Source organism: Sorex fumeus, unplaced genomic scaffold (assembly GCF_029834395.1).
Source record: "Sorex fumeus unplaced genomic scaffold, SorFum_2.1 ptg000129l, whole genome shotgun sequence".
In the NCBI taxonomy this organism is placed as follows: Eukaryota; Metazoa; Chordata; class Mammalia; order Eulipotyphla; family Soricidae; genus Sorex; species Sorex fumeus.
In genome coordinates this window covers 9172858-9197360 of record NW_026606186.1, presented here as the reverse complement: position 1 = coordinate 9197360, position 24503 = coordinate 9172858, and the positions used below count along the sequence as shown (strand labels likewise).

Sequence of the window (24503 nt, the reverse complement as noted above, 5' to 3'; positions counted from 1 at the left end):
CCCCACCTCCCCCAAAAACTCCAGACTTAGGGCATCCTTAAGGATAGGCATATAAAGACCAGCCTTAAAGGCCAGCTCAAGGTTTCTCCGCCTTTGGGGAAGCCCACACTCTCTCTCTCTCTCTTTCTCTCTCTCCCCTCTCTCTCCCTTCTCTCTCCCCCCTCTCTCTCCTCTCTCCTCTCTTCTCTTTCCTCTCTTCTCTCTCCTCTCTCCTCTCTTCTCTTCTCTTCTCTTCTCTTCTCTTCTCTTCTCTCTCTCTCTCTCTCTCTCTCTTTTCCCTTCCAAAACCTCCAAATAAAATCTGTTTTTACTTCTCTGCTTGTCTATTCCTGAAATTCTTTTCTGCGAGGCAAGACAAGAACCCCAAAATCCTGGATCAGGACTGGGAGTGGCTTCTCCTTTCCTGCAAACAGCAAATCCTCGCTCCAGCCTGAGTCCATGGCTCCCCGAGAAATCAGGTGGTGCCTGGCAGACCAAGCGGACTTCAAATGTGGCCTGACAGTCACCTGGTGGGGCTGGCGGGCAGGGACGCTCATCACAGACTTTACCAGTCCTAGTCTTCCCAGCCAGTCCGGTGGCAGAGGCAGATGGGGAGAAAGTGACCAGCTTCTTCCTCCCTGCTTCATACAAGCCACCTACTGGGGCCCACCAACATCAGGCTGGTGGGTTTATCCTAAAGTTTCCTTTTGCTACAGAAAACTTTTATTTATTTATTTATTTTTTTTAATGACTTGACTTGGACAATTTCCAGGCAGAGATTTAAAATCCCTTGAAGGTAACCTACCATTGTGGAAGACTTTTTTTTTTTTTTGCTTTTTGGGTCACACCCCGCGATGCTCAGGGCTTACTCCTGGCTCATGCACTCAGGAATTGCTCCTGGCGGTGCTCAGGGGACCATATGGGGTGCTGGGAATCGAACCTGTGTCGGCCATGTTGGCTGCGTGCAAGGCAAACGCCCTACCCTCTGCTATCACTCCAGCCCTGTGGAAGAGTTTTGAAGCCAGTGTGAAGGAAGCACGAGGCTGCTGGCTAGAAGGCAGCTGTCTATTTTATCATCATTATTTAAAATACTTGGCTGTGGGTCTGAGAGCTAATTAGCACAAGGGGTGATGGCATGTGCCCTGGATGTTGGCAATTCTGGTATTCCCAGCACCACAGCGTCCCCATGGGTGGGAGAAGCAGAGGGAGAGGCAAGAGAAGAAGGGGAGAGGGAAGGGGAGAAGCAGAGAGATGAAGAGAGGGAGGGTGAGGGAGAAAGGAGGGGAGGGGAGGGGGAGAGGGAGAGGACAGCTTGGTGTCGCACCAGAGGCCCCAGGGCACCACAGGGGTGGCCAAGGTAACCCCAAACTCCACATCCTTGGGTCATGAGGAGGACCTAGGTTTGATCCCCAGCAGTGCTCAGCCTAGAGCACTGAGTTTGGAGTCGCCCCTGAGCCTGGTTTGAACCTTCCCCACCTACCCCCCCTCCCCCCGCTCCCCACATAAGGAGCTAAAGAAAAACCCAACCAATTCTGTGTATTTCGTGGTTCTCCTTACACAAAGCACCCACAGGAAGTCAAACCAAACTGAGAAGGACAGAAAGTAGAATAGAGGTGACTCTGCAGGCAGAATGGGAAGGCGTTGCTCAGAGGATGCCCTGTCTGTCGAGGGTGATGAAAAGACTCTAGAGGTGGAGTTGGTGCCCGGTATTCCAGTGCAAGAATGGCTGCAAATGCAACTCAGTTGTAAATTCGGGTGCTCTGAAACGGTCAATTGCCTGATCATACAGTGTAAAGGTAAAGGTAAAGGCCCTCCCGTTGATTGTCGATTTGCTCGAGCGGGCCCAGTAACGTCTCCATTGGAGACTTTGTTGTTACTGTGTTTGGCATATCGAATACTCTCGGTAGCTTGCCGGGCTCTCCGAGAGGGGCGGAGGAATCGAACTCGGGTCGACCATGTTGGCCGCTTGTAAGGCGAACGCCCTACCGCTGTGCTATCGCTCCAGCCCTATCATACAGTGTATTATCATAATAAAGGGGAAACGCCTTCCTGGCTGAGGGGACCCAGTACTGCTGCCTACGCTGAGATCCAGTGATTCCCCTGAACCTTTCCACGTCTCTGCACCTCCCAAACCTCCCAGGAGCACGCAGGCCTTTTCTCAGCGCATCGAAAGCTATTCCATCCAATAAACCTGGTGTTTTCTGACACGCTCCAAAACAGCATCGCTGTGTCTTCTGGAAAGCTAAGCAAGACTCTCAGCCTGAAGAGTCAAGGGAGCCAGATCCCGGACATACCATGCTGAGCCTTCTGCTTCTGGAGATGAGCTGTTGTCTGTCTGTGTCCAAATAAACTTCAAATAGAAACAGAACCAAAGTAAATCCTCCCCAGAGCCTCCCGAGCAGCTGTCTTGGAAAAACTCAAACACCAACAGAGGGAGAGTTGGGGGGGGAAGAGAGAGAGGGAGGGAGGGAGAAAGAGGGAGAGAGAGGGAGAAGAGAGAGAGAGAGAGAGAGAGAGAGAGAGAGAGAGAGAGAGAGACATTTTAGCACTCTGGGCAGCAGCCCATGTTTTTTCAAGACAGAAACTCACAGCAGCTGGGAAATTTGATTGTGGCCGAGAATTTCTATCCCTTCAGCTTCTGGAAATATCCTTGCAGGCACCAGACCAAAATCCAGAGAGGCCCTCAATTGCTCCAGACCTTCCCGCCCCGCATATCAGGTTTGACAAATATTTAAATGTAATTGTTTTGGCGCTGGAGCAATACAGTACAGTGGGGAGGACATTTGCTTTACACACAGCTGACCCGGATTCAATCCCTGGCACCCCATATGGTCTCCTGAGCCCTGCCAAGAGTGAGCCCTGAGCACAGGGCCAGGAATAAACCCTGAGCACTACTGGTGTGGCACAATAAAGCCAAAAAGAATTTTTTTTTTAAATTTAAAGACAATCAGTTGGGGCTGGAGCAATAGCACAGCGGGTAGGGCGTTTGCCTTGCACGCAGCCAACATGGCCAACACAGGTTCGATTCCCAGCATCCCATATGGTCCCCCGAGCATGGCCAGGGGCAATTCCTGAGTGCATGAGCTAGGAGTAACCCCTGAGCATCGCCGGGTGTGACCCAAAAAGCAAAAAAAAAAAAAAAAAAAAAAGACAATCAGTTTACACTCACTTGTGGAATATAAAGCAGCATATGAGACTAACACCTAAGGACAGTAGAGATAAGGGCCAGGAGGATGACAGCATGGTTTGGAAGCTGGCCCCACATGCTGGGGGAAAAGGCAGTTGGGATGGAGAAAGAACCACTAAGTAAAATGATGACTGGTGGGGTCTCCCGGAATGGGAGATGTGTGCTGAAAGTAAACCAAGGACCAAACATGACGGCCTCTTAGTATCTGTATTGCAATCATAATGCCCAAAATTAGAGTAATAAGAATGGTACCCACAGGTAGTGGAATGGGGTGGGAGTGGGGGATGGGACACTGGGAACAATGGTGGTGGAAAATGTGCACTGGTGGAGGAATGGGTGCTCCCGCATTGTTTGACTGAAACGTAATCATGCAAGTTTGTAACTGTATCACATGGTGGTCCAATAAAACTTCTTAAAAAAGAAAGAAAGAAAAAAAGAAACAGAAATAATAAATAAATAAAGAGTATCTGTTTGCCAGGGTGCTTCCGTCCTGGCCACATGTGCCCACCTTTGCTAGCTCCTGGTCTGCCTGCTCAGGGCCAGTTGGAGGGTGCAGAGGAGAAGGTGGCCCCCAAGATGAGGAGACTGAGGGGGAGGCGGTGGGGAAGGTTGAGGCTTCCCGCTAATTGGATCCTCGCGCTGGGAAAAGACACCCCCCCTCACAGCATGTGGAGCCCTTGGGAAGTGCCCGGTGGTGCGGAGCTGAGAGGCTGATGCCCAGTGGGCGCTTAGGAGTCTCGCCCTGCATCCGAGATGCCCCAACAATCCTTCAGGGAGCTCATGCCGGTCACTGCAGTAACAGCGGAGGGTAGAGCCAGGGCTCCTGGGGCTTGGCACTCAGGGACAGTTCTGCAGGGGCACAGGAGGGGGACCCCAGCTCGGGAGTCAGCAGTCGCCACCCAAAGGGCCAGCAGCAGGGGCCACAGCACTCGCCTCTGCCACCACTGTCCCCTGGCAGTCAGCTTCTCGGTTTCCCCATCCACAGCCCTGGCAGGTCCGACCAGGAAGACGCCACCCCTGTGCCCGGGCCAGGCTCTGCCCAGTCCTTGGGCAGATGCACAAACAGGAAGGGGAAAAAACACTCGTTTCTCTGCAGTGAGGCTTGGCCACAAACGGGGACAAAGTGTGTCAGATCTTCCCAGCCACCGCCAGGCCCGGAGTGGGCAAGGTTTGGCAGGGATCGGGCTAGATCTCCCACACCACCCCAAAGCATTCACAGGGGGTCACATGCCTGGTGCTGGCAGATGACGGGTCCCGGACCAGACTTTGGGGCGCTAGGCCAGGCTAGCCTTGCTGTGACCCCAGGCAAGCCCGCCTCCCCCCATCAGTGCTGAGTGAGGGGGCTGGGGGCTGTGCGAGCTCCAGGCCTGCTTTTTCTATCCCCTTTCTAAGAACAGGGGCGCTCTGGGGCTGGAGTGATAGCACAGCGGGGAGGGCGTTTGCCTTGCAGGCGTCCAACCCAGGTTTGAGTCCCAGCATCCTATATGGTTCCCCACCCCCCACCGCCCGCCTGAACACCGTCAGGAGTGATTCCTGTGTGCAGAGCCAGGAGTAACCCCTGTGCAAGACCGGGTGTGATCCAAAAAGAAAAAAAAAGAAGAACAAGGGTGCTCAGGAGAATGGTCTATCATCTCCTTGCTGGCATCTGGTGCCCACATCTCTGCCTGACCACGCAGCCCTGGGAGAGTTTGGATCTCTCTGTATAGGTTTCCCCACCATATGCCACGGGAAGAACCATCCCCAGGACCGTGAAAGGCAGGCGCCCAACAATGCCTGGAGGGCTCAGGCCCGTTTTACTTTTGCTCGATTTGCAGGGAGATTCCCCAGTTTGCCGGTCAGTCCACGGGGCAAAGTGAGCCCAGAGAGTCCGTGGGAGCGACAGCCCATTGCTCGGAAAACACCCAGCTGAACAGCAGCTGGTACCCAGATGGCAAAAGAGGAAACGGCGGAAGTCAGAAAGTCAGAAAGTTCCTTGACCGGGGCCAAAGTGGCAGTACAGACAGCAGGCAGGGCACTCGCTTTCGCATATGGCCAACCCAAATTCGATCCCCAGCACCCCAGATGGTCCCCTGAGTCCCACCAGGAGGGACACCTGCCTGCAGAGCCAGGAGTAAGCCCTTGCGCACTGCCAGGTGTGGCCCCCAAACAAAAACAAGTTCTTTGAGGCTGCATCCCAAAGCAGATGATGGGGGGTGGGGGGAGGGCACGGGAGGGGGTCAGCAGCTGCCCTGGGCACCAGAGGAGGGCTCCAGCTACATCCAGATTCGGGGTCTGGGGGAGCAAACCCACTCTCTCTGATCCTTCTGGAGAGTGGCGCAGGGAAACTGCAGAAGCTGGGTTTCTGCCCGTCCCTCTGTTTCACTCTGAACCTCACGGACGAGGAATCCGCTACGGGGTGGGCTGAGCTCAGGTGGGGTGGCACCACCTGCTCTGCTCCTATACCCGGGGCCCCGCTGGCAGCCGCAGAGCCCCAACACCCCACGAATGTCCTTCACGGGATCTCGGGAACTGCCTTTGAGTGGGAGGATTCGCGAGAGGCCACTTCCTGCCGAACTTCTTCCCGTCCCCACCAGCTGCACGGCTCCCTCCTCCCCGGCCTGAGAAGGGGCTTCCAGAACCTGCTGGACTTGGGGCCAGAAGTCAGGGGCCCCCTTCCGCATTCTCCCAGGGGAGGGGGGCCTTGACCTCTGCTGCCTGTTCTTCTGGCGGAAGCAAGTCCTTTTGCAGCCTTTCACAGGAGTGGTATTGCAGGAAGCCAGGAGGACACAGGCTGGCCAGCGACAGTCCTGACGCAAATGCAAGATCCGGACGGGGCAGGGAGCCTCCTGCAGTCACCCCCGGTGGTCTCCTAGGACTGTGTTCCATGTGTACTTGTGGACTCCTGTCCCCCATGACCCTAGAGCCTGGCTAAAAGCTGTGAGCAGAGGACAAGAAGGAAACCACAGCGCTGAAAAGCAGCGTGCTGGTTCCGGGGCCACGGGACCTTGGCAGAGGCTCAGGATGTGGCCAGTTTGGGCCGGGCACTATGAAGGGATGTCTGGGTCAGGTGTGGGGATGTGTTTATTTTGCTCTCGGGCCACACCTGGAAGTGCTCAGGGCTTACTTACTCCTGGCTCTGCATTCGGGATCACTCCTGGTGGTGCTCAGGGGACCCTATGTGACACCCCAGAGATAGAACCTGGGTGGGCCAGTGGCCCCAGGCATAGAGATTTATTATTGGCTCAAGCGATACTTAGGGAATCTCTGCTAAGAGATTTTGCTTCTGGGGGGTCGGTGGGGGGAGGGTTGGGGGTGGATCACACTCAGCTGGATTTAGCAGCTTCTCCCAGCTCAGTATTCCAGGGCTGCTCCCACCGGTGCTCCCTGCCAGAGCTCCTGTGCCCCCCAAACCTGCAGTTCCAGCCCTCTGGGTCATCTCCCTGGCCCTTAAGTGCTTTCAGATGCAGAAACAAGGACTCAAGGAAAGACGTTCACAGCCGGAGGCAGGATTTGAACCCTTAAAGGCTCTCTGTCCTGCCTCCATTCATTCCCTCAGTCCAGGGCAGGTTCCTGCAGTCAACCCAGTGAGGCAGACTCTTTGGCACCCGGGGTCCATGGGGAATCAAACACACATGCGTGTGTGTGTGTGTGTGTGTGTGTGTGTGTGTGTGCTCTCACAAAGCTCGTATTCCCGGCAGCAAACATATTAAGTTAATCATTACAATAAACAAATACTAGGGCCATCAATTTTGGTGGAAAAAGGGGCTATAAAGTCAATAAAATAACACTGTTGTGGTAAGACCGGAAGTGGAAGGGGCCGGCTTGGTGCAAGCCTCTTTGCACGACCCCTCTCTGGAGTCCCCTGCCACCTCCCGGGCCAGCAGTAAGCTGAATTCATGTGGTGGGGAGCAGAGAAGTGGCAGGCAAAGTTTTGGGTATTTCGCAAGCAAGTGGTTAAGCACAACCACAATGAAAATTGAATTGCATAAACTTACCATAAACTGAATTATATAATATATAGATAGATGTTTATATAGAGAACATATGCAATCTATGATATATCAAATTATATATTATATATAACAAATTATATATGTGTATATATAGTATGTAGATGTGTGTGTGTGTGTGTGTGTGTATCTATATATAAAACAAAGACTGTCATCAAAACTCCTCACCTCTGGGGCTATGAAAACAGTTCGACAAGCTGAAACACTGTGGGCTGGGGTGTCTGTGGTCACTTGGACGTAAACTCTCTTTGTCCTTTTTTAAGGTTTCCTGAGTAAGGAAGGACGTCTGAGATTCTAAAAGACATCTGTTTCTTCAAAAGAACTCTCTCCGGGCTAGAGAGAGAGGGGGCAGCAGGCAGGCGCCTGTCTCACAGGCTTTGCATGCTGGAGTCACAGATTCAAACCCTGGAACCACATGGTTCCCTGAGCACCAAGACAGGAGGAGCCCCCAAACGCCACCAGGTGTGGCCTAAACCCCCTTCTGCCCCCCATCCCACCTCCCAAATCCCTCCTTCCTGATTGTTGTACTACATTTGGCTCTCCTGAGACTGGATCTAGATGTTGTGTGACAGTGAGTATTGGGGCCAGAGAGAGAGTATAGTGGGTAGGGCACTTTCCCTGCATGCAGCTGACCAGGGTTTAATTCCCAGTATCCCAGTGGTCCCCCTGAACACTATCAGGAGTGATTCCTGAGCGCAGATCCAGGAATAACTCTTGAGCATTGCTGGATGTGCCCCTTCCACATACCCCCCCACCAAAAAAAAAAAAACAAACAATGAGTATCTATTCTTTATAATGAAGCATTCCCAGCTCAAGTCGCAGCTTGGAACTTGGAAACTAAAAGGGTTCCCAGCCCAGACCTTGGGATGTGTGGGAGTCTGTGCTTCTTCCGGCCTGAGGTGGGCACTGTGGCCACCTCCCCCTTGGACTGGAGGGAGGCGAGGGGACAGTGGGCTGGGGTGTCTGTGTCACTGGGGTGTGAGCTTTCCTCTGTCTCTTTTTAGGTTTCCTCAGTAAGGAAGGATGGGGGATATTATCCATGGTGGTGGAAAATGGGCACTGGTGGAGGAATGGGTATCTGATCATTGTATTATCGAAACCCAAGCACAAAAATTGTAAATCTACAACTGTACCTCATGGTGTTTCACTAATAAAAAAAAAAAGGGAAGGATGTCTGGGCTTCTGCAATACATCTGTCTGTTTCTTCCAAAGAACCACTCTCTGGGCTAGAGAGAGAGGCAGCAGGAAGGCGTTTGCCTTGCAGGCTGCCATTCTGGGTTTCATCCCCAGGACTGACCCTCTGAGCTCTGCCAGGAGTGACCCCCAAGAGCCAGGAGTAAGCCCTGATCACAGGTATAGCCAAAAAAGGAGTTTTTTAAAATTAAAGAACTGCTCTCTTTATAGTATTGACCCAAGCTCTGTAAGATTTACCGACTTGCAGTGTGTGTGTGTGTGTGTGTGTGTGTGTGTGTGTGTGTGTGTGTGTAAGAGAGAGAGAGAGATGCTGGGAATCAAATCCAGATCCTTTGTCGTGGAGCCACATCCCCCAAGAACTTTCTTTCACTGTTTGTGGACGCTGTGCTCCATTAAATCCTACACTGTAGCACTATCCTCCCGTTGTTCATCGATTAGCTCGAGTGGGCACCAGTAATGTCTCCATTGTGAGACTCGTTGTTACTGTTTTTGGCATATCGAATATGCCATGGGGAGCTTGCCAGGCTCTGTCGTGCAGGTGGGATACTCTAGGTAGTTTGCCAGGCTCTCCAAGAGGAGAGGAGGAATCGAACCTGGGTCGGCAGCGTGTTAGGCAAACACCCTACCCGCTGTGCTATCGCTCCAGCCCAAATACTACGATGAGTATCCCAAAGGCACGAATGTACTCTCCAGACAGTTCCCAAATAAGGCAGGATCATACTTGCCCCCTCTACACTGTTCTCTGTTTCCTTCCCTTGAGGGCATGACATGTGAAGGGACTGCTTCTCCTACTCCTAGCCACGGGGACAGTTGCTGCCACTCCATAGCACCATAGCACGTGGCATGGGTGCCAGATGGGGGTAGCACCTGGAAATGCCACATCCACCCACTCACAGAAGAGTGCTGGGGCCTGAAGGGTCCACGGCTGGGCTCAGGCCAGGCTGCCTCCAGCAGGGCCCCTCAGAATAAATGCTTTCCCCTCCCTGTTCTCTGACCTCTGCGGGACCTGGGGCACTGCGGTGTCCCCTGTGTCGGGATGCGGGGATTTCATGGCTTCTCTGCCTAGAGTCAAGGAAGATGCATGGTGGATGGAGGTGGGTGGAGAGATGGTCCCCTCCATCTGTCCATCTACACCTGGAATGCAGAGAGGACATTGTCCAGACCACTGAGCTGTCCCTGGTCCTAGGGAAGGGGCTCTAACCAGAGGGATGGAACAGTCCATGAAAACTGACAGCCACTTCAGGGTCAGCAAAAACTCAAAGTTGCTCCCACTCAAATATAGAGATTTCTCAAAAAAAAAGAAGAAGAAATAAAGAAAGAAAGAAAGAAAGAAAGAAAGAAAGAAAGGAAGGAAGGAGGGATGGAAGGAAGGAAGGAAGGAAGGAAGGAAGGAAGGAAGGAAGGAAGGAAGGAAGGAAAGAAGAACTATAACTTCCATGTGACCCAGCTATATTGCTTCTTGGCATCTATCCCCAAAACACAAGAAGACTAATTCGAAAAGATGTCCACACACCTATGTTCATCACTACAATAGCCAACATATGGAAACAACCCAAATACCCAACTATGGGTGAAGGGATCAAGAAGTTGTGATCTATATACATGATGGAATACTATTCAGCTCTGTAAAGGAATGAAACCATGCAACTTGCAGCAACATGGATGGAACTGGAGGATATCATGCAGAGTGATGTTAAATGGAGAGGGACAGATACAGAGCAATCTCTCTCATATGAGGGAATAAAAAATACACAGCAATAGGGCTGGAGCGATAGCACAGCAGATAGAGTGTTTGCCTTGCATGCGGCCAACCCGGGTTCAATTCCCAGCATCCCATATGATCCCCTGAGCACTGCCAGGTGTGATTCCTGAGTGCAGAGCCAGGAGTAACCCCTGTGCATCACCAGGTATGACCCAAAAAGCAAAAAATATATATATACACAGCAAGGTAATAACAAAAGTCCAACGGCCACATAACAGAGGGAACTTACACATGCAGTTGGTGGGGGGTGGGGGGTGGGGGGTAGAGAGAGGAAGGGGAGAGATAGGATGCTTGGGGAGGAAGAAGGGTACACTGGTGATGGTGCAGTGCTGTAATTATGTCCATGAGAAACCATCATTAATAGTATTAACTTAAATCATAATTTTAAAAATGTAATTTTTCCTGCTCAAGATGAAACCGATATCTCTCAGCAGCGTCTGCCCAGTGTGGGGGTCTCAGCCGCCCCTTGGTTGCTGTAAGCTATAGCAACAACAGATGCATCCGGCGCACACCCTCTTAAAGCCTCCACAAGCTCAAGTCTCCCTCTGTGACTAGCCACCATGATCGGACTGCTGTAGGGTCCTCCTGCTCCAGTGCTCTTCGGGTACTCCCCACAAACAAGTGCGTATCTCCACAGCAGGGGGTGAATTCCCAAGGACTCAATTCCATTTGCGAATGGGAAGATGAAATCTCCCTTCTGCACCCAGCTCTGGAAAGCGTGAGGTAAAATTGCGATGCAGGGGCTGGAGCGATAGCACAGCAGGTAGGGCATTTGCCTTGCATACGGCTGAACCGAGATCAATTCCCAGCATCCCATATGGTCCCCCAAGCACCACCAGGAGTGATTCCTGAGTGCAGAGCCAGGAGGAACCCCTGTGCATCGCTGGCTGTGACCCAAAAAGCAAAAAAAAAAAAAAAAAAAAAATTGTGATGCAATTTTTGTGATACCAATGATACCAGTCTCTAAGTGACCATGCACCCCGGGTCCTGGTCTGGGGTGCAGGAGTGTCCCCCACCCGATCCCCGACCCCCACCTCTTAAAGAAAATCCTGCTCTTGATTTTGAAAAGTGTTTCTGCTTTCCCACAGATGCAACGCAAAAAGCTCCTGGGGGTGGCGGGGGTCAGCTGGCTGGCCCCTGAAGAACCTGGGGTTTCCTTGGAGAGGAGGCAGACCAGCTGTCTGATTTGTTTTGGGGCCACATCCAATGGTGCTCAGGGTTTACTCCTGGCTCTGAACTCAGAGGTCACTCCTGATGGGCTCAGGGGACCCTATGGGAGGCTGGGATGCAACTAAGTGGCAGGCAAAGCAAACACCCTACCCTCTGCACAATGGCTCCGATCCCCAAGGGAGCTGCTTTAATGAACTCCGAAGCACTGGCAGTCTCCCCCTGGTGTGTCCCTCCAGCCCTGGGGTCTAGAGCAGCAGGGAGATGTCACAATGAGGGGTTCTCACAGCCACTTCCCTCTCTCTGAAACACTCTTCCCTCAGGGCCAGAGGAAAGGTCACTTCCTCAGGGAAGCCCTCCCTGACCACCATCCTAATACTTCTGCACTCCTCTTCCGCTTTAGCTGGTCCTCCCGTGACTGGGCGCTGGGAAAGCCCCTGGACAGAACTCTCTCTCTCTCTCTCTCTCTCTCTCTCTCTCTCTCTCTCTCTCCACAGCCACATAACTGTGACCTCAGCACAGCGCACAGCAGAGGCTCAATCCACTCCAGGTGAGAGTAAGGGAGTGCATGAGTCTGTGCAGCCCCGTGAACGTGAATGAGTGTGTCGAAGTGTGAGTGGGTGGGAGGTTCAACCTCCAGAAAGCCAATTCCCCGAGGAAGGGGAGATAGACAAGGTCAATAGACACCGAAAACGGGCCCACAGAACTGAGCTGACCAAGGCAGAGAAATGGCAGGGAGGAAGGGCAGGCAGAGGCTAGGGGCAGCAAGATAATATCGGAGGCAAACGGTCACGATTGGGGTCACACAGGTGGGGCTGGAACCCTGCATGAAACCCTGTCACTGCAAATCACAGTGACTAAAAGAAAACTAACAGATCAACCCAACCACCTGGCACCCTGGCACCCAGCTGGGCTGGTGGTGGGCGGCTGGTGAGCTGGCTTCCTTTGGCACAAGACCTCAGAGGTTGGAAACTTCCCTGATTGTTGGTCACACTGTCTGCAACAGCCCGGGCTGCTCAGAGAAAAAGCTCATGGGCTGGAGTGATAGCACAGCAGGGAGGGCATTTGCCTTGCACACGGCTGAGCCGAGATCAATTCCCAGCATCCCGTATGGTCCCCTGAGCATCGCCAGGAATAATTCCTGAGTGCAGAGCCAGGAGTAGCCCCTGTGCATCGCCGGGTGTGACCCAAAAAGCAGAAAGCTCACGAGAGCTGAGCCTCCAGTACGAGGCTCCGAGAAGGAAAGTGAGGTAACAGGTGGCGGCACCAGGAGAGCTGGTCACTGTGTCCCCTCATGAGTATCTAAAGCCAAACTCCTGAAGACAGAGCCTGGAACTCAACCAGAAACTATTCTCTCTTCTCTATCCGGTGGTATGTAGGCACACATCCTGGTAGGACCGGGGATACACCCTGGCACTCCTGCAGGCAAAGCATGCGCCCCCCCGCTCTCCAAACTGCCCCCCTGGCCCAGGAACTTTCAGTCACATCATTTGCACTGCGGTGTCCTCCCCGCTCAGCCTCTTCCAGCCATCGCCTCTTGCTCTCTCCGCTGGTTCCCATTTCAGCAGGGGGATGGGGAGGGGGCGGTGGGAGCGTGAGCCCCTCTGCCCCTCACAACCCCCCTCCACCATAGGAGCCACTTGGGCTGTATCTGTCCCACATCCTGCCTGAGTTTCCAAACCACACGGTCGATGGTGCTGGACCAGCCTTCCGTGACTCACAGCCACTGCCGCTTCACTCGGCCACGGTCTGCATCGCAAAGCCACTATTTCCCCATACATAGCTCTCGGAGGTGGCGTGGGGAGACAGGGGGTGGGGGAGAGGGTGTGAGGGGTGTTGTTGTTTTTAGCTTAACTGACCTCATGGGGCTTTTGCGCAGAGCTAGCGACACGAACAGACTCTGTACACTGTTGAGACAGGATTCTGACAGCAATTGTGTTGTTACTTGCATCCGTTTCCCAGGGGCCTGACTCTCCTAGCACACCCATCACTTCCAGGGCCGCTGTCTTGACACCCCTCAACCCCCCTGCACCCCCTCCTAGGTCTACTCCCCTCCTCCCACTTCCGGGTTCCCCACTCCAGCCCCATCGCTCCCTGAGTTAAGAACTGGCTTCATCCTACCTCATGAGCAGGGGGAAGATAAAGAAACTGGGATAGATAGAGAAGGGATCACTAAGAAAATGATGGTTGGAGGGATCAGTCGGGATGGGAGACGTGTGCTGAAAGTAGATAAAGGACCAAACGTGATAACCTCTCAGTGTCTGTATTGCAAACCATAATTTCCCAAAAGTAGAGAGAAAGTATGGGTAATATTGTCTGCCATGGAAGCAGTGGGAGGGTGGGAAAAGGGGGGTCTACCAGGGATACTGGTGGTGGGTAATGTGCACGGTGAAGGGATGGGTGTTTGATCATGGTGTGACTGTAACTCAAACATGAAAGTTTGTAACTGTATCTCACAATCATGTCATCCTGTTGTTCGTCAATTGCCTCAAGCAGGCACCAGTAACGTCTTCTACCCTGAGATTTTAAAAAGTGCCATATTCAAGGCTCTTTCAGGGTTAGGAGAATGAGATCCAACACTGTTACTGGTATTTGGCATATTGGGTACACCACGGGGTGTTTGCCAGACTGCGGTGTGAGCAGGTTACATTCGGTAGCCTGCCAGGTTGTCCAAAATAAGAATGAGATAATAAGATGTCACGCAGCCACATTTATGGCCACACACTTCCGGGAGCTGGGTTTTATAGTCTCTGGGTCTTGGCTGTTGATGGGATTACCTGGCGCCGGGGGGCAGTTGGTGGGTGTGACCCCTGCCTACTGGAAGATGGAGGATCTGGGTGGAGTATGCTCAGCCCCGATCGATCCATCCGAGCAGGCTTGGAGATCTCCCCCCGGGGACCTGCATGCCTTTGTTCCTCTGCCAGTTCCTTCATGCGTGTGGAGAGTGGTCTTAGCATGGTTGTGGCTGGTTCTGGAGGTCTTCAGCTGCCAGGGCTCTGCTCGGGGTGGGGATGGAAACTCAACCCGCCCCCCTCCAAGGGGTCCAGGAGAGGACAGCCAAGCGCGGGGGCAGGAGATTCTGCTCTGTTCTCTTCCGGGAGCTGGGTTTTATAGTCTCTGGGTCTTGGCTGTTGATGGGATCACACCCACCAATTGCCACCCCCCCACCCCCCCCACCCCCGTGCCAGGTAATCCCATCAACAGCCAAGACCCAGATACTATAAAACCCAGCTCCCGGAAGAGAATAGCGCAGAGTCTCCTGCCCCCACGCCTGGCTGTCCTCGCCAGGGCCCCTTGGAGGGGGTCGGGTTGAGTTTCCATCCCCACCCTGAGCAGAGCCCTGGCAGCTGAAGACCTCCAGAACCAGCCACAACCCTGCTGAGACCACTCTCCACACGCATGAAGGTACCAGCAGAGGAACAAAGGCATGCGGGTCCCGGGGCTGAGATCTCCAAGCCTGCTTGGATCAGGGCTAAGCATCCTCCACCCAGATCCTCCATCTTCCAGTAGGCAGGGGTCACACCCACCAACTGCCCCCGGCACCAGGTAATCCCATCAATATCTCATGATGATAAAAAAAAAGATTTATGAAATCAGGAAAGATTTTTATCAATCTAATTTTCCCATTCCCCCCCCCAAAAAAAGTTAAAGAATAAATAGCCTTAATGAAAAGAAAAAATAAATAAAGAACCGGCTTCAAGCTTCTTTCTGTTCCTCTTCACACAGGGTGCAGGGAAGACCAAGCACAGTTGCACCCAACCCCTCTGTGTGTCCCCCCCAATCGGGAACCTCTTCTGGGGGCTCTCAGGGCACAAGATGGCATGCACTTCAGCTTCCTGGCTGCCTCTACAATATGTGGTTTCTGGCTATGTCCACCAGCACCCCGGAGTGCAGGGCCTGGCTACCGCATGCCCCACCAGCACCCCCATCCAGCATGCAGCCAAGGTCCGGGCCATCTGTGCTGAGTTGGGACAGGCTGAATAGTCCCAGCATCTGGTAGGTGACGCTCAGCTGGGTACAGCTCAGGGGCTAGAGCTCAGGGCTCCTGCATGCCAAGCGTGTTCCCGGGTCCTTGGAGTCATCTCCTCACCCTTGAAAGGACATTTAGAAATAACTGGGGGTTCACAACCACTTACAATCTTAGAATTCCAGGAGCGGCTGAGTAACCTCTCATGATATTCAAAAAGAGCAATGAAAAATTAATTACCCAGCATCTGCCCCGTCAGGTAGGCTTGAATGATGATGGGAAAATTCGAGCAAAATATAATCCCCAAAAGTAGAGAGAGAGTATCAGGGAAATTGTCTGCCATAGAGGCAGGGTGAGAACTGGGATGGGTGAGGGAGATAATGGGGACATTGGTGGTGCGCTGATGGAGGGATGGGTGTTCGATCATTATCTCAAACATGAAAGTTTTGTAACTGTATCTCACAGCGATGAAAGAAAGAAAGAAGGAAGGAAGGAAGGAAGGAAGGAAGGAAGAAAGAAAGAAAGAAAGAAAGAAAGAAAGAAAGAAAGAAAGAAAGAACTGGGGGTTCAGTCATGCTCAATGATGGCCCTCTGGTCTGTCACCCAGGAACCAAATCCAGCTCACCCTATGAATCCCAAACCTACCCACTGGGCTTCCTGGATTGGGGAGGAAATGAAACTCTCCTCCTCTCCTCCATGGTGGTTTTGGCACTGACAGATGCCTACCTACTGCCGTAATTAAGATGCAAATTCAGGAGCAAGATCTTGGACACTCTCTAAGGGCGTGTGCATTACCCCGAGGTACAGGTGGAGGAAGAGAAGGGTGGAATCAGACACCTCACTCCAAAGAATGGGTGGGTGTCTGCAGACAAGGCCTGGCCTCAGTGAGGAGACATGCTGAAGGGCAGGGCAGAGGCACTAAAGGGAGGGACGGCAGCTGCAGGGGTGAGGCTGGAGGGGGTGTGGGAGATGGTGGGGTTGGGAGGAAAAGAACAAAGAGGCAGGACTGAGGGACAGGCCAGACGCTGTTTCTGGTCACTGTTGTAGATTAGATAATGGGGTGGGGAGGGGAGGGGTCACCTCCCAGATACCAGACCTGCATGGACGGAAATGAGACTTGAAAGGGCATTGTGGTGCTAGAGGCAGGGGTAGGGGTGGGGGGTGGAGGGGGATGACAACGTGTACAGAACAGGCAGTGGAATGAGAATTCAGAGAAAACAAAGATAAGTGAAATGATATCAGGGCGCTATTAACAAACATATGTGGTCAATGGGGCTATTGTTCCCAGGTGTTCACTCTCTGCCAAGAGACAGAATCAGGGGCTGAGCGATAGCACAGCAGGTAGGGCATTTGCCTTGCACGCAGCAGACCCGTGTTCAATTCCCAGCATCCCATATGGTTCCCAGAGCACCGCCAGGAGTAATTCCTGAGTGCAGAGCTAGGAGTAAGCCCTGAACATTGCTGGGTGTGACCCAAAAAGCAAAAACAACCAGAGAGAGAGAGAGAGAGAGAGAGAGAGAGAATCTCTCTGTCTCTGTTTCTCTAGCGCTCTCTCTCTCTCTCTCTCTCTCTCTCCCCCCCCCCCCCCACTGACTTATGAAATTACTTATTTGTCAGGGGGAGGTATCCCAAGTAGTGTTTAGGTGTTCCAGAGACCAACCCCAGCAATATGCAGCTAGGGCCCCAAGGACGCAGTGCTACTTGGGTGTTGCTGTGCTGGGAACCACCAGGGTCAGCCAGCAGTGCTCAAGAAGCCAGGTATTGAACCAGAGTCCCCTAGCCCCTCTGCTAGTTCCTCTGCCCCTGCGCTACTGCCTCCAGATGCGGCCACACACCCGGCTTTGGCCAGTGGAGCAGGGCCAATGTGTGACAATGAGCCACTTCAGAAGAGGGCCTTTGAGAGCCATGAAATCATCTCTTCCTTCCCTCCGCCAGCTTTCAGCATGTACCAGACAGCAGAGAAGTCAGAACAGAAGTCCCAGCCTCGATCCTGGAAAGTGGGGTACACGGGGCAATTTATCCAGCTGGCTTGGCTCTTGCAACAGAGCCACGAAACCAGGCAGGCAGAACTGGCCCGCGGCTGACATGTCATGTGACCCGGAAAGAATCCTCCATGACCCTGCAACTTAGGTCGGAGGCTTATTTGTTACACCCAGGGCTGCAGCAGAGACTGACGGACACCTAGGTGGCTAGGCGCCTACAGGCGGTGAAGGGCCTTTCACATCTCGGACATGGGGAGTCCACAGGGAACTCGATACTTGAGGGACCTTTTCAGCTTTGCCCCCACACAGCCAGTCTTCCCAGCCCAAACTCCTCCTAGAGCCTGGTCTTTGGCGACATCCCTTTCACTAGTACACTGAGCCCTTGCTAAGTGCACTTGTCTTCTATCTTAAAACCTCTCCCTTCGGGGCTGGAGCCATAGTACAGTGGGTAGGGCATTTGCCCTGCATGCAGCCAACCTGGGTTCGATCTCCTACATCCCACATAGTCCCCAAGCACCACCAGGAGTAATTCTGGTGGAGTGCTGAGCCAAGAGTAAGCCCTGAGCATCACTGGGTGTGACCCAAACAAACAAACAAACAAAACAAACACACCTCTCCCTTCATCCAGTCTTCAGACTGCTAGGACTCAATCTCTAACCCTTAAATTTACTGAAAGAGCCAAGCCCTGTTTCTTTTTCTCTCCTCTTAGTAATCCCATCTGCCCTCCTCTCTGCCCAAACAGAGTTCATTATATTCCTGTAGTCTCCTAATTGCCTGATGCAATCTCCGGCCCCAGGCTTCCAAATTTCTCTACACCATTTAGCCTAAAACTAAATGTCATCACCGTCACCACTCTCTCTGATATTTCTCTTTCCCTCCTCTCTCTCAGAAGCTCTATCATTCATTCTGTGATTCTGTGATGTGTTCCCAAAAGCCAACAGGAGATAAAGAACCAGCCCACACTCATCAAGTTTGCAGGGCCTTTCCCCAACCACAGCCGCATGGGAATTGGGGGACCAAAAAAAATAGAGATTTGAACTGGGGATAAAGGTGACTGTTCTAAAAATAGCACTTCTCTGGTGCCAGAGAAACCAGGATGGGGGTCCTCTCAAATGAAGGTCTCAATGGCTCTAGTGGTCTTTCAATTTTTGTTTGGTTGATTGGTTTGGGGTCACCTCCAGCGATGCTCAGGGGTTACTCCTGGCTATGTGTTCAGGAATTATACTCCTGGCAGAGCTTGGTAGACTGTATGGGATGCCAGGATCTAACCTGGGTCAACAACACGCAAGGCAAGCACCTTACCCACTGTACCGTTGCTCTGGTCCTGCTATAGTGGTCTCGCTTCTCTTTGCTGCTTTGAGTTCTTGTCACGCTGAGAACCTCTATGTGAAAATAAACAGTTCTATGGACTGGGTGCTGGTCTCAGTCACCCCATGTGCGTGTAGCAAGAATGAACACATAGACTCTGATGGATTCTATCTGGGGACAGGTGGCCCAGTGACTTGGATAGAAACAAATGCATTTGATCTTACATAACTGTGACATCAGGATAAGGGTCATTTCAGAGCATACACTCCTTTTGCAAACTGAGACCTCCTATAACCCAAGGAACAGACTTAATTAATGACAGAAATTTCTTTTGGCACATTTTTATCTCTAGGAAGTCAGTGTGGCTTATAGAAAATGGCATAAAATTGCCAAATAGTCACTTTAAGTCTGACTTTGGCACAACATCAGAAGAATAAGAAGTGTTTAGTTCTAATCACACTTGCTCCAAGGAGAATATGACATCTGAAAGTGGTTCAAATTTTGTTGGACAATAGCGTTTTATATGGGAGAATGATTTTTTTATCTATCTTTGTTTTATTCCTAAATTCCTAATTCAGTGAAGTGCCTGATTTAATAAAGGCATATTTTATACATTAAAAAATCATTAAGACTATGGTTTATTAATTTAATGTTTAACTACTAGGCAGTTAAATTTCATGTTTCGAGGAGCTGGAGCGATAGCACACCAGGTAGGGTGTTTGCCTTGCATGCAGATGACCTGGGTTCGATTCCCAGCATCCCATGATAATGCAACCCTCTTCCCAGCCCAAACTCCTCCTAGAGCCTGGTCTTTGGTGCCAATCTTTTCACTGGTGCACTGAGCTCTTGCTAAGTGCACTTGTCTTCTATCTTAAAACCTCTCCCTTTGAGACTGGAGCCATAGTACAGCGGGTAGGGCATTTGCCCTGTATGCAGCCAACCTGGGTTCGATACCCTGTATCCCACATAGTCCCTCGAGCACCACCAGGAGTAATTCCTGAGTGCAGAGCCAGGAGTAACCCCAGTGCATCGCCGGGTGTAACCCAAAAAGAAAAAAAAATTCATGCTTTGAACCTACATAGTAGACCTAGTTACATGTCTTCAACAACAATAACTTAATCAATTTTGTATAAGCCTCTAATGACTATTATAAATATTTTTAATAAACATAAAAATTAAAATAGCATTTCAAGTCACTTCAGGATGGTTCGGCACCCGAGACCATGAGTCCTGACCTTGATGCCACTTGTACCCAGCCTGGTCCTACAGTTCACTGTCTGGGACACCTGGATCCAGAGTTGTATGATCTCGGGAGTACAACCGGGCATGCATGTGTGAGCACCACAACTGAAAAGTGCAATTCATGGAAAGCACCACTGTCAAAGTCAGACTGTGGGTGCCTCTGTGTGTATGTGTGTGTGTGTGTGTGTGTGTGTGTGTGTGTGTTAGAGAGAGAACACGCACATGTGTGCATGTCACAGCAAACCCATGCGTGAAAGCCCCAGAGAGTACGATGGCCCAGGTATGTCACCTGTTGGTTCTCCCAACGACATCTAGGAAGGGAAAGGAGGAATAAATCAAAATGAAGTCATGAGGCACCAGAGGGTAGGACAATGGGTACTTACTTGCCTTGCATATGGCGGACCAGGGTTCAATCCCTGGCATCCCATATGGTTCTCTAAATCTGCCAGGAGTGATTCCTGAGAGCAGAGACAGGAGTAACCCCTGAGCATCGCAGGGTGTGGCTCAAAATCAAATAAAACTGGGAGCATGGATAACTTGATCACTTTCTGTACTGAAAGTACCAGGTCTTTCCACCTTGGTTGATAACGAGAGTTCTCCGGAGTCCAGCATCCCTATTCTTGTTTTGTTTTGCTGAAAGTGGACATTTACTTAGGAAGGTAAAGGAGCAATTATCCCACTGAGAGGGAAGAGAAGCACTTATTTAAGGAAATGGGAACACAGCAGACAGTGCCATGAGTTGGGGCCCAAGGGAAAGCACTCTAAAGTCTCGTCATTTGGGGACAGCAGGAGTGATTCCTGACTCATGCTCAATGCTCAGGAGATCCTGTGTGAGGCGAGGGAAGGAACTGAGGCAGCAGAGGAAAGCAAGAACCTCAACTCCTCCTCCGGCCTGAATTCCCATTTGCAGGGGCACCAATGCCACCGTTTATTCGGTTCCTTCCCTTTGAAGTCTCAGTGTCTCATGGCCCCCATGCCACCATCTTGTTTCATAGCCTGCCCTGCACATGCCATCTCCATAACCCTTACACTTTCAGAAGCAACTCCCCTACTCAAGGGCCAAAATGACGAAAGGGAACAGCCAGCCCCAAGGAAGGTAGAATTCTCACACGGCTGTGATGAGGGGTGAGCTATGATGACACCCAATGGCCGACAGTTCCACTCGCCCATGAAAATAAACATCTACTGAAGATGTCCACAAGAGATGTAGGTCCAAACTGAAAACTCCCAGAGCACTTGTCAACAGGAACGCAAGTCAATGATGGTACATCCATACAACGGAATACGAGTCAACCATTAATAAGGAACAGATGACTCATACAGAAAGCAGAGATGAGATTTCAAAAGCACCAACTACATTAAGTAACATAAACCAGATGATTCATTTATGTGAAGCCTCCCTCCCTCCCCCCCCCGACCCAAACTGTAGTACTGTAGCACTGTCCTCCCATTGTTCATCAATTTGCTCGAGCAGGCACCAGTAACATCTCCATTGTGAGACTTGCTGTTACTGTTTTGGGCATATCAAATACACCGTGGGGAGCTTGCCAGGCTCTGCCCTGTGGGCGGGATACCCCACAAACTAGCAAAGTAAATTAATGGTGATAAAAATCAGAAAATGGTCGCCTAGAATAGGGCAGAAGGAAAATGAGTGGCAAAAAAAGGAATTTTCTTGGAGGATGGAAAACATTTTGCATGTCTTTCTGCGTGGTGGTCAACCGGCTCTGAGCAATTCCAAATGTGCTGATCAGAATCCTTGACGTGCGTAGGTGGCATTGTATGCAAATGACATCTTCTCGACAAATGAGACAAATAAAACTGTGCTTTGGTCGCTCTAAAATGAACTCACGGAAGTTCAGGACAGAAAGTACATTCATTTATCTGTGATTGCCCAGGGTCCTATTTCATACTTCCTCCCCCTGGACACTCCCCTGCACCCCATTCTATCTATTCATTAGTCATTTTCTCTACATCGGGAGATGATGACATCAGGAAAAGAGCACCTGTGTGTGAGCCAGAACTGGCATTGAAATGCCAGTTTACATTTAAGAACTGAACGCCCGGGAAGAATTGGGCCGCAGTTCCTCACTAGAAAGGCACAGAGAAATGAGACAGGCTCTGGCCCGGCAGCAATAAGGAAGCACTCCCCCCCCCCCCCCCACCCTCCTCCAGGAACCCCAGAGTCAAGGTCTAGGAGAGCCAGGGCCCAGGCCTGGAGCAGTGACCGCCCAGAGCAGAGGTGTGGGTCTCAGTCAGGACCAGCCCTGGGACGATCTGGCCTCAATCACAATTTCACAATTCTAGACTCAGTTTCTCTACCTCAACAGACCAGCTCAGACTGGATTCCAAGAACGTGATATTAAGAGAAAAAAAAAAAGCCGCTGGGGTTTCAAAGCTAAACAGGTTTCACGGGAAAGGAAGAAGGGAGGGGTCCTGGCCTTTGCCCCTAGGCTGGGTCCTTAGCCTGCGGGGCCCTTGGGTTTCCACCATAGCCCCCACCTCACTCCCATCAGGCCTGCAGTTGGGAACCTCCTGGCCCGAATAAACCCTGAGGATAGATTCCACACCTAGCTCACCTAACTCAGCACCTGTTACTTGTAACAATAACCGAAACCCACTCCTGCCAGTCCCCACCCCCCACAAAAAAAAAAACTGGTAGGGAAACAAAGTACGAAAGAAGTAACTCCCCTCAAGGTTACTTTTCTTTGCTGCAGGAGTATGGATAGGGCCAGCAATATTAAAGCCACTGCAGAAAGATGAGGGAGGAAGTCTTGAGTGGAGTCTGGATCAAGACCAGAGAGCACTGAACTGGGAGGACTCCCGCAGCACCACTCTGCCTGTGCACAGCCCCACGCCCACCATCGCACAAAACACAGAAATGCAACAAAAATAACCGTATCCCTGCACTGAGCAGTCCCATACACGTCACCTCCCTGCCTTTCCCCCCAGCCTTCCTCACTCCGGGACTGTGGAAACTGAGTCTGAAGAAGCGACTCCACACACACACACACACACACACACACACACACACACACACACACACACACACTCCTCCGGGAACCACCCCGATTTCCAGGAAAACGGAGGTAACAGCGCCTGGGAACTGTGCACGAAGCGGGGAGGGGCGGGGGTCACGCCGCCGCCGGGGCACCGGGGCTCTGTTCTTCTGGGGGGCGTTGAGAGGGCGGGAACGGCGCTGACAACCCGCGCGCCTGGCGCCACCGCTGCCCCCGGCACGTCCTGCCAGCAGCCCACGCGGGGAGCCGGCGATCTCTGGACGCGGCTGCTCTCCGCGCGCGCTGACACCGCTGCTTTTCCACTTTACTCCCTCCTGGACGCCTTTCAGGAATTTGTGCAGTCCTTCTGGGGCACTGTTTTTTCAAAAGCGCGGGGCGCTGCTCCTCGGGAGGGGGACCCGGGGGCCCGGGTGGCGTGGAGAGGAGAGGAGGGGGCCCCGGTGCACGCCGAGGCCGCAGGCCGCTTCGCTGCCCAACTTAGGCGGCTGCAAAGTTTGCCCAGGCCCCCGCGCTCGGCGCCGGGTCCTCGGCGTGCGTGCTCCGAGCCGAGCCGCGGGGCTCCGGGTGCCGGGCGCACTCCCCTTCCCCCTGACAGCTGCCCTCCCCGCAGGCACCCAGTTCCCACCTCCCCAGGGTCACTTCCCTCCAGACACCCGGGGGAGGCGCTTCCTGCCCCCTGCGCCCCCTCGCAGCCTCGCGTCTCTCGCTCCCACCCCGGATCGCAGCCCCTGAAAGTCTCTCCCGCGGCTCAGAGGCGGGGACCAGGTCCGCCGGGGACGGGGACGCGGGCGGCACCCGCGAGAGCGAGCAGAACAAAAGCGGAGACGGGCAGCGCGGACAGCCGGCGGGGCCCTCTCCCCCCGCGGCCCCACCCCACGCCCGCAGCCCCCGGCGCCGTGCGCTCCTCGCGCGGCCTCGCGGGGGAGTGGGGTGCGGACGGCGCCCCGCGGGACCCACCTGATCGGCAGCAGCTGGGCGCGGGGGGCCGGCGTGCGGCGAGCGCGCTCGGGACTGGACCGCGCCTCGGCTCCCGGCCCCGGCGGCGCCCCCCGCTGTCTGCGCGCTGGGTGCGCCCGCGCCCTGCAGGGCGTGTCGAGCCGGGGTGTGCCCGCTGCGCCCGGGCAGGGGTGCTCGGCGCGCTGTGAGCGCGGCCAGACCCGCGGTGGGGGCCCACAGAGCCGGTCCCGCCCCGGACACAGCTGGGAGGTGGGCGGCGCGGACGTGAGAGTGTGTGCTTGCGTGTGTGCGTGCGTGTGCGCGTGTGTGCAATGCTTGTGTGTGCATGCGTGTGTGTGTGTGTGTGTGTGTGTGTGTGTGTCTGCTGTTGTCCGTGGTGCGGGATGTTTCATTTTCACTCAAGTAAAAAAAAAAAAAAAGCCTGAAAGTTGGGGGCGTGGGGTCAGAGGGAAGGTGAAAAGAGAGGAAAAGAAAGAAATCCCTGATGCGGGTGGTGTTGCTTCTACGGCCTGCACGTGACGCGGGGGAGCCCTCAGCATCCGAGGCCCGGGTGCTGCTGGGGCGGGGAGGGGTGGGGGGGAGCGGGGCTCGAGTACGGGCCGCAGCGACAGGCCCTGGGCAGCGCCGAGTTGGGAGGTGGAACGCATCGTTCCTTTCCTGGGGAAGGACCAGCGTAGATGCCGACAGCGCGGGGCCAAGTGTCGCCCCGCCACCCCTCCCCCCACCCCCGCGCATCCCTCATCCCGCATCCT

At 53.0% G+C, this 24503-nt stretch overlaps 1 protein-coding gene across 2 annotated transcripts in view; it reads right to left on the bottom strand.

Moving 5' to 3' along the window:
• The window catches only part of GGTA1 (glycoprotein alpha-galactosyltransferase 1 (inactive)), an 80117-nt gene extending 56323 nt beyond the window's left edge, over positions 1-23794 (bottom strand). Inside the window, exon 1 of one of the 2 annotated variants that reach the window (XM_056138608.1) lies at positions 23752-23794. The gene's annotated coding sequence lies outside the window, so the exon portion shown is untranslated. The remainder of the gene's footprint in view (positions 1-23751) is intronic. The other variant, XM_056138609.1, reaches the window with a different exon arrangement.
• Between the last annotated feature and the right edge of the window lie 709 nt (positions 23795-24503).